The following is a 9,639-nucleotide window of genomic DNA, read 5'->3' as shown; positions in this document are numbered from 1 at the left end:
TATTTTATTTCACATTTTCCCCATCTACAGGGTTCTTTTGTATCATTTGCAGCCCTCTATAGACCCTCTCCAGAATTAGCTTGTGAGGGTTGATGTGGGAATTATAGCCCAAAAGTACCACATCTGGATTCATTAAAGGGTGGGCTTCCTCTCGTTAGCTTGTTCTGAAGAAAATTTCCATTTTGCAAGGGCAGTGTAAATTTTGCATATCATTTTAATAGCAAGGCAGGTCAATCAAATTATAATTGGCTCCAATTAGCACTCCCATGAGCTTTAAGATTCTTTCTTTCTCCTGGACTCTACTTAAAAAGAAAATGTTATTTACTGTCACTGAAGTTATAAAAAGTCATCCATTGTTCACTATAAGTACAGAAGAAAGTATAGGTGCCAGCCATACAGCGCTCTAGTGAATATGTGAGATGTGCATACCAACATGCATGTCAGATGGCGCATGCCAGGTGCACCATGTGCCACCGCAGAATGCTTCATTTGAGTGTTCAGGCAGCTATTGGCAACAAAACTTCTAGTCTCCTGCATTGTGTTGGTTTGGAGCTCCTCTCAGATTGATTTAACCCATTTTTCACTGAATCTGAATTCTTTGGAAAAGGTGCATTTTCATAACAAAGGTGAGGAAGCATAGGAAAAAATACAAAGTATATTCTATGTTAAATGCCTCTATTATCATTTGGGATTCTCTTCTGAAGTCCCCTCCCTCTACACCAAGTCCATCTATGTATAGCCTGGGGATTGCGGTAATTGTTGGGTCTGTGACCTGAGGGAATTGCCAGGTCTTTATAAAGCATCACAGTAACTCTGTGTTGATCTGGTCAGCTCTCATTTTTCCCTATGAACAATTAAAGTCTCTTCTTTGGCAATTGCTATATTTCTTTGGCAGCTTCTGGAAGGAACTAAATGCCTTGCAGTGGTTTTGCTTGTCTTCCTCATTTATTCCAAGCCGTTGTTGAACATCATGCTTTGAGAGTCACTGAGTATGGCCCAAACTTCCAACACCTCATCTTGAGATCTCCTTGGAGAAAGAGGGAAGGGCAGGCTCAATCCTACCCTGGTGATTAGAAAAGGAAAGTTAATTTAAAATAAATAAATCCTTTATGAGAAAAAGAATTCATATATGCACACAAATACATAAAATGGTTTTAGATGTGCTCTCTGTGATTCCACACTAACAAATATGGAGGAAAGAGCTTCACTTGATCATCCCAAAGATGCTGCTAGATCCTTATGGGACCAGGAAAGCGATGGGTCACTTGTTAAGAGAAAAGCCTCCTGCAGGAAGCATTTAAAAGAAAGACAAGGGATGGCAGTACCTTGGAGAGTCAGAGGAGGATGGATGAGGCTGGCATCCACAGAAAACACTACAATCCTAAAAGACAAGGGTGGGACTAAAAATGGTGGTGACAGAGTGTGTCAGAATACTGCGTCCTCTACTGGATGGGTCTGTGACCTTGTAAAATGGCCCACGTGTGCTCAGTAAGGCTGTCACTAAAAAAAGAGACAGAGACTGGAGTTGTGGAGTACTCCCATGTCAGGGGACCTGCAGGAGCTCCCTGAGGGAGTCAGGACAACATGATCACCAACAAAAAGAGCTGGTATGGTAACAGAGGACAGCAAGGACATTGCCAGGCTCTAACTTGGTCTTTAGATAACACTGACCTGGAGTGGGGTCAGAAAACGTTCTTGAAAGGTCAGATAAATATTGAAAGCTTTACCCACCATGTCGTCTGTGCCGCAGCTGCTCAATTCTGCAGTCACAGCATGCAAGGAGCCACAGGCAGACCAGAGTGATTGAACGCATGTGAGTTTGCTTCAAAATGCTTTGTTTACAAAGGAGCAAGAGTCTAGTCTTGACCCCTGGCCATACCAGTGCACACCTGCCATGAGGAAGAAGGAAGAAAGGAAATCCGGTTCCTTTCATGGTTCTCTTTATTGGACACATGTCCGACTTAGAGGCAGTCCAGTTCAGAATGGATTTGGTAGATGTTTATAGTCTGAACTAGCAACCCATTCTCTATGGTCATCTTGCCCCCAAAGTAACCATTTATGAAACAGGTTTTGAAAGGACCCCCTGGCATGTTAGCAGGCCAGCTACATTTCACCCTTCAGTATAGACGTCTTCCTGACCACTGGCCATTTGTCCTTCAAACCTTCAGTCATCTCCCATTTTCCATCATGGTGTTTTAGCTTGTTGAATATGTACTGCAACAGACCTTCTGCCCAGGAAGTGTCATCTGTAAGCACTGGAGCAGAATTCTCTTCCCAGACAAGAATCTTGACTGACATCAGGCAGACTTGCACACACTTTTAAATGTGTCTTGTTTTAAAGTAGGTCAGACTTCCCAGTTGGCACCACAGAAGATGGCCCAAGTGACTTTTACAATTTTGCCAAACTGCAATTTTGTTTGACAGAATTTCTTCTAGAAAATGCCTGGGCAAAAGATTAAATCTCCCTCATAATGGAATTTTATAATGGAACTAGAAATAAACCCTTAAGTGCCAGCAGCATGTGTATTAATATTTCTGCAGGTAAACACTAGAGTGACATATTTCATGTTAAACTGACTGGTTTTATATTTGAGTGACCTGGGTAGGAGTGTGGCCAGAGAACTGAAATCATTCATCACATATTACTTTTACAAAATAGATTGTCAGTACTTCATTTTCCTAATTTATGACTTTGATCGGTAAATCCTCTTAGCTAATAAAAAATATTTCAGATTACTAATATTCACATAGTATTGTTAATAGAGAGCCCACTGGCCATGTTGTTTTGGCATAATGTGTTTACGATTTACTCAAGAGGTTGTGAAAGGTTCTGTAAAGTCTAGCTCATTTGAGTATATAAAATTACCATTTTTATTACAGCTTTTTATTTATCATAGTACATAAAATGATTCTGAAAAACCTCCAAAGAATGCTGAAGTGATATATATTTTCCATTGCAGTATACAATTAACATTTATTGCAAATGCAGATTTTTATGATAAGTAAACTCTGATAGTATTATAACAGATACTTTTTACTTTATTCAGAATGCAATATATCACACAGTTCTCAACTGCTTTTAGAGTGAGGCCCTATATATTTTAACATTGTCATGCAGGCAATAAATGAAAAGTTATTGCAGATCTAAGACATAAAAGTTATGTTTCATTCCATCTCAAAGAGAAAGTCTATAAACAAAGGTAGGTGCTACAAATTTCTGCAGACCTCTCATGACACAAAACCATATTAAATGCAGATTTGATTCTCTTCCATGAGTCTTTAAGGGTCTGAAGTTCTGTAAAAAAATAATCACTAATTCATTTGGTTTGAGCTGCTGTAGTTTGACATCTATCTGCCTCTGCCTCTTTTTGAATACTCTGATACTCCCTCCCTGGATTACATTGATCTTGCCTGCTTCTGCGTTGGCTTTCCCAATACAGGCTTCCTCCAGTTTTTTGTCTCTGCTCATTTGTTTTCCTTTGTAACTTTTATCTAGAGCATTTAGCGTGGTATGTTGCACATTATAAATTTCCAATTGTTATTAGCTGGTCTTATTTATGTTAGTTTCCTGTCATTACTGTAACCAATTACTGTAAACTTAGTCACTTATAAAAACTCACATTTATTGTGTTACAGTTTTGGAGAACAGAGGTCCAACAGGGGTGAGTGGCCACTGACATCGAGGTGTCTCTCCTTTTGAAGATTCAGATCCTGGTCTTTTCTGGCTTCCATAGGCCACTTTCAGTTTTTCACTGGTGGCTTTTCCCATTGTCTTCAATCCCAGGTCACAACGTTTGAGATGCCTCTCTGACTCCCTTGCCTACTTCTTTCTGTACATCCTTTCTTCTTTGGCCTTAAACACCCTGCCTTTCTCTTTAAGGACCCTTAGTATCACATTTCACCTTCCCATGAAGTCCAAGACAATCTTCCCATCTCAACCTCTTTATTTTAATTTGATTTGCAATGTCCCTCTTGCCGTGCCAGGTTACAGGTTCCCCGGTTTCAGGGATAGGATGTGGACTTCTGGGGCAGTTACTGTGTTTGCCACACCAGCATTAGGCCCAAACTCTCTCTCAAACGTTTACCTCATTGTTCCCAGCACTCCAAGGACATTTACTTCTGCTTTCCTGCCTCCATCTCAGATTCGAATTTCAGCATGACTGCTTCTAGCCCCAGTGCTCCTCTCCTCTTCCTGTTTCTACTGTTTCTTCTCCTGATCTTTCCTGAAAATCACGTTAGTTTTTCATCATCCCAGCTGAGGATCTTTACTGCCTTGGTTTTCTGAGGCTGTTGCAGCGGAAGACCATTTTATTATTCAGCATCTCTTTCAAGATATGTCATAGGTTTGGGGCCTCACCATAGAGGTGAGGGCCCCATAAATGGAGAATTGTTTTCTTCTTCCTGTGGTGGAGCATCCGGACAGGGTCAGTGGATGCTACTGTGGACTGGGATGCCCATGACCCTCCCTTGTCGGGAGGGCAGGGTCTATCTGTCAGTCAGCTCAGGCTGTGCATATTTGGAGAGCCTAGGGTGTGCACAGGGGATCAATTTGGTGAAAGTGAAGAGAGGAGGTGATCCCTAGGAAAGAAAGTCATTGTAGATGGACGTTTTCTGCAGATTCAAAGGGAGGGACATTCCAAATACAGAAGAGTCTGTGACTCAATTTCAGCAACCTTTATATCCTCAGTTCCCTAAAATCAGAAGTCATAATGCAGTTAAAGGATCAGACTTGAAGAAAAAAAAATAAGATACTGGAGAAGTACCTGTGAAGGGTGAGGGGGACAGCACAGAAACAGGCTGAGTTCACAGATACTGGGTTCCCATATCTGTGTACAAAAAAAGAGGAGGAAAACCTTACAGGAAGAAAGAGTGCTGCCCAGCTCTGATAACACCATGGCCATGGTGATGGGGGTGCTCAAGCCACAGCTGCCAGTTGGAGAAAGCTCTGCGCTACCCTGGGGGGCGTAGCCAACCCACAAAGGACTGCAGGCAAAGGCTGGGGTCAACTGTGTTCTATGTGGTGGGTTCTACTAAAATGACACCTGAGTGGAACATCTCTGTCTGCCAGAGTCATCTCCTGGATTTTTTCCATATTTATGTATTCATGCACACTTAGGAAACAACTCAAAATGATTTTAATGTGATTTCTTCATTTTATTTTTCCTAACAACCATTCCTATGTCATATAGACAAAAATCATCATAATCTCTAGAATAATAGAACACTTTAACAACATTTAAATGTTACCAATATTAATTTTAGAATTAAAAGAAAGCTTATAAATATAGTCTTACATATATTGTTTTATGTTGAATATTTTCAGCTAAAATTACATTTGGGTTATTTGTTGCACAAAGCTATTGTCCCTGTATTCTCGTTGCTCTCTGATGTTCTCTTGTATGCATTTACCAGACTGTAGGTTTTTTGCTGCAGATTGTGAGTTCTCTCCATCATCTGTTCTCATTTTAACATAAATTAGTTTAATAAGTTGACTTCTTAATTCAAATGCCCAGTAAAAGTGTTGCATGTTGGGGAGCTGTAGAAGTTTCTGGCTGCCTCAGGAAAGAGAGAGGGCAGCCATATTGATTTCACATATAGAACACTTTGGAAAGAAGAGCAAAGTCCCTTGCCTCCCTTCAAGCATGGTAAGTCTGTGGGCATTGGGGATGTTACATAGGTCTGGATACTGAGAGCAGCAGAAAGACCCCAGAGGGCTATAGATAACAATAGCTGCTAGTTTTAACAGTTACAGAATAAATTCAGCCTACTCTATCAGCATTATTTGTCTTTATAGTTCATTCAGTACTGTTGTAATGGTGGTTAAATAGGAATCAGTTTAGGCATGAGAGTAACTGCTGAGACTCGCAACACATTTTATTTTCATACAACTCAGTAGACAGCTTCATATTTCACAACCTAGCGCCTGACTCATTAGACCTTCATGAAACATGCTCTACTAACATGACTGAAAAATCAGTTCAACCTTAAAACTAGATTTCTGAGCGTTCCTTTCGCGGTTCATTGGCTGATCTTGGGAGACACTGAGCATTTGTGTTTGCCTTGGGAGTGGAAGTCAGTCATCAGGCTTCATTTCCAAGTTCTTGGCAAGCTTTCTCCATTTTGGCCTTTCACATGCCCTAGGCTGTACCTGAAGTGCTTTTATTCCTTTTTTTTGCTGAGAGTTCTCTTGTCCTTCCATGTTTGTTCTTTAGTCATGCAAGACTGTCACCTGTCACTCTGCTTCGACCTATTCTAGTTCTCCTCCAATCACACACATTGGCCCAGTCTGATCTGTATGATGGTTTCCTGTCCCTAACCCTACCACATTCAAAGATCTTTAACCATCAAAATAATACATTAAATGCCTTTGAACTTGTCACCTAGTAGTTATTTTTATTTGTACCTATTTTCCAAAAGTTCTTTCAGGAAAACATTACATTATTTAACCAGTACGGTAAGGTCAATACAACTGTAAAAAAAAAAAAAAATGAGCAGAGAAGTAGGAGTCCAGGAGCCACCCACAGCCACTGTGCTTCAATACCCACTGGCATCTGAACCATCTCAGCCAACTAGAACCAAGCAGCATGGTATTATTTAGCCCCTGTTATTGCAGAGAACAAGAGCTCTTCTGCATAAAGTTGTTTTCCATAGGCCCTGAAGTTCATGGACACACTCATAGCAGACTTTACTTACATAGTCAGTAGCATGAATTCATTCTTAATTAACAAGTGTTGATCAAGGACTTATTAAATGGCTTTGGATGCTTCAAGAACTTGGAAATGAAGCCTGATGACTGACTTCCACTCCTAATTTGAGGAGAAAGAGGAACAGTTGGAGTAAAATTAGCATTACTTGTTTATCACATGATAGGAAGACAGATAAGTAAATAGATCATGACTTCTCCGGTGATAAATGCATTCCCTGAAAGATGCCTTGGGTTGCCCTATGTAGGGGCCCAACCGAGATAAAGACCTTTAAGGAAATCTTCCTTGAGGAGTTGATTCCTGATGTTGGAGAGAAATTTTTGCAGACTCTGTGGAAGTCAGCAGAATGTGGTTTGGTGTTTGTTAATCAGGTGTCTGTCACTGTGATCAAAATATCTGACAAGAACAACTTAGAGGAGGGAAAGTTAATTTTGACTCAAAGTTCTAGAGGCTGCTCTGATCCTGAGATTGGCAGAACTTGGTGGAGAGGTACTGCTCTTTTCATGGTAGCCAGGAAGCTGAGAGAAGGCAGGGGGAAGCTACTGCAAGAAGATATACTCTTCTACAACATACCCCCAGGGACTCACCTCCTCTAGCCCTCCCCTACCTGCCTAGTGACCACCCAGTCAGTCCATCAAAAGTAAGATGGATGGTTAAGGTTGCAGCTCGGACAATCTAGTCATTTTACCTCTGAATATTTCTGCATTAAGTTAGGAGCTTTGGGAGGGCACTGCACATCCAAACAATAACAATGTTGAAAGTGAAGGAAACAAAAAGAGAGGCTTTGAGAGACTTTGAGCAGGGACTTGGCCCTGAAGGGACTCCTACTGAGTTTAAGCAATTATGCATTATTCCTAAGAAGATAGAAAGTTGTGCAAAGATTGATGTCAGAATTGCCTTGATTCTGTTGGTAATTTTGAAATAGCATAGAATGCACAGTACAAAAGTACAGGCTAAAAGGGAGGAAGACCCAGGCCAGAGGCTGTTAGGAGGCCTGTGGAGTATAGGTGGTGCTGAGAGCAATATCATGGCTCCCAGAGGGTGCTGATCAACTGTTTCCATCATAGCAGAGAAGGAATGCAGAATCATTTCATCTCTTTCTCTTCTAGAACCACAGCAAAACCACCCAGCATGCCTTTGAAGCGAAGGTAATTTTGTATATTTCAGGTCTCCTGTGAGAAACTGACTTTAATCATGGAATTTATTTCTCTCTCCCCAACTTTTGTTAGAACTATCCTATGCTTGGATCTTCAATGAATATCCATCATTTGTTGAAGAAGATAGTCAGAGATTTGTCTCTCAAGAGACAGGGCACCTCTACATTGCCAAGGTGGAGCCATCTGATGTGGGGAATTACACCTGCATAGTGACAAATATGGTGACACATGCCAGAGTGCTGGGCTCCCCCACTCCCCTGATGCTGCACTCTGATGGTAGGAAATGTTTCGGTGTCCTCTGACTGCAAATAGGGTCCTGACTACAGGCAGAAGCGAGCTAGGAAAAGTGAGAAATATATCTGGAAAAATTATCACTCAGAGGGGCAAAGATTATTGATGAGTAGGTGACAGAATTAATTACATAAACCCTAGGTCCTTTACATAATCCTTACTCAGGACCTCCTCCATAGCTTTCATAGACCACTGTCAAATGGAACAGGGGTTCCTCATTTAAAGATCATGAAGAATTTCAAGATGGCAGCAGGGGAGCACTGAAGCAGGCCTGAGGACCCAGAGCTGGGACCCAGGTTTTGTTCCCATCAAGCCCAGGAAGTCACCTGCTCTGACTTGCCCGCTGGAGATTCCTAAAGTGCTGAGTATTTTGTTAGAGATTAAAAGGCATCACTGAAAAACAAAATTAAAAATCTGCTTCATCAACACCTCCATGGCTGCTGTTTTAAGAGTCTGTGAAGCAGCAGTGGGAACAGATTTGCTGCCCCTTAGCTAGGGACCCATTTTAACTAAGTCACATCTAATAGGGCACAATGCCAGAACACACAGTATGGAAACACCTTCCAGGCCCTTAAAATTGAGTTTGACCTCTCCTGTTTATTAAGTCACCATTTCTTGACTCCAGGGAGCCATTTAATAAGTTTAAGGTTGGTGTCTATGCTACTGGGGTATCATGAAGTAAATTTTCCACTATAATTTTGGTTCCTAAGGAAGTTTCAGTAAGTCTCAATGCATTCATTGTTTATTTCAGTTTGACTACAAATGTCCACATTGAATACAGAGTGACAGAAGCCTCCCATTTTCTACAGTATAAAATGTACGGTGTTCCCTGTAGTGGGACAACTTGTAAATACTTATGAATCTGAGAATTCCAAGTTCTTAAGTGCTTATTAATGTTGCATGTTTGAGCCAGGTTAGCACCAGTGAGTAACTTAAATCACTGCAAAAAGTTAGTTCCCCATGGAGCAAAATAAAGTTTTATTTAAGAAAACAAGGCAATTTCAAAGGCAGGACTATCAACTTAATATTCTGCATTCACAGGTGTGATGGGTGAATAGGAGCTCAAAATTGAAGTTCAGTTTCCGGAAACTCTCCCGGCAGCTAAAGGTTCAACTGTGAAATTGGAATGTTTTGCCCTTGGAAAGTAAATTTTGTTATGTTCATTCTGTGTGCTCTTCCACTGGGTTGCTGTAAGAGATTGGGGTGGATTGTGACAGGCTACCCTTTACTTCTAAAATTTACTTACATTTAGAAGGAAGGAAATAATGCAGGAGAAAAATATGCATATATAGTATACATATATAATGTAATTTGAAATTTTCAAGATGATTTGGAGAAAATTACTATGCCTGTCTAATTTCATGAACTAAAATGGTGTTCTTTCTCATGTCCGTTTGTTGTATTATATATTTTAGGCTTTATTTTTTTGTTTTTCCTGTAAATCATGAATTTAGTCAAGAAAACTGCAGTTTATTTTTGTTAAAATA

General features: G+C 40.6%; 1 pseudogene; it reads left to right on the top strand.

Annotated features, from left to right (window-relative positions):
* Nucleotides 1-1,732: 1,732 nt before the first annotated feature.
* The window catches only part of LOC143388158 (contactin-3-like), a 93,791-nt pseudogene continuing 85,884 nt past the window's right edge, over nucleotides 1,733-9,639 (top strand).

Source organism: Callospermophilus lateralis, unplaced genomic scaffold (assembly GCF_048772815.1).
Source record: "Callospermophilus lateralis isolate mCalLat2 unplaced genomic scaffold, mCalLat2.hap1 Scaffold_84, whole genome shotgun sequence".
Taxonomy (NCBI): Eukaryota; Metazoa; Chordata; class Mammalia; order Rodentia; family Sciuridae; genus Callospermophilus; species Callospermophilus lateralis.
Note: the sequence above shows the minus strand (reverse complement) of the source record. Positions and strands in the feature narration are given on the sequence as shown.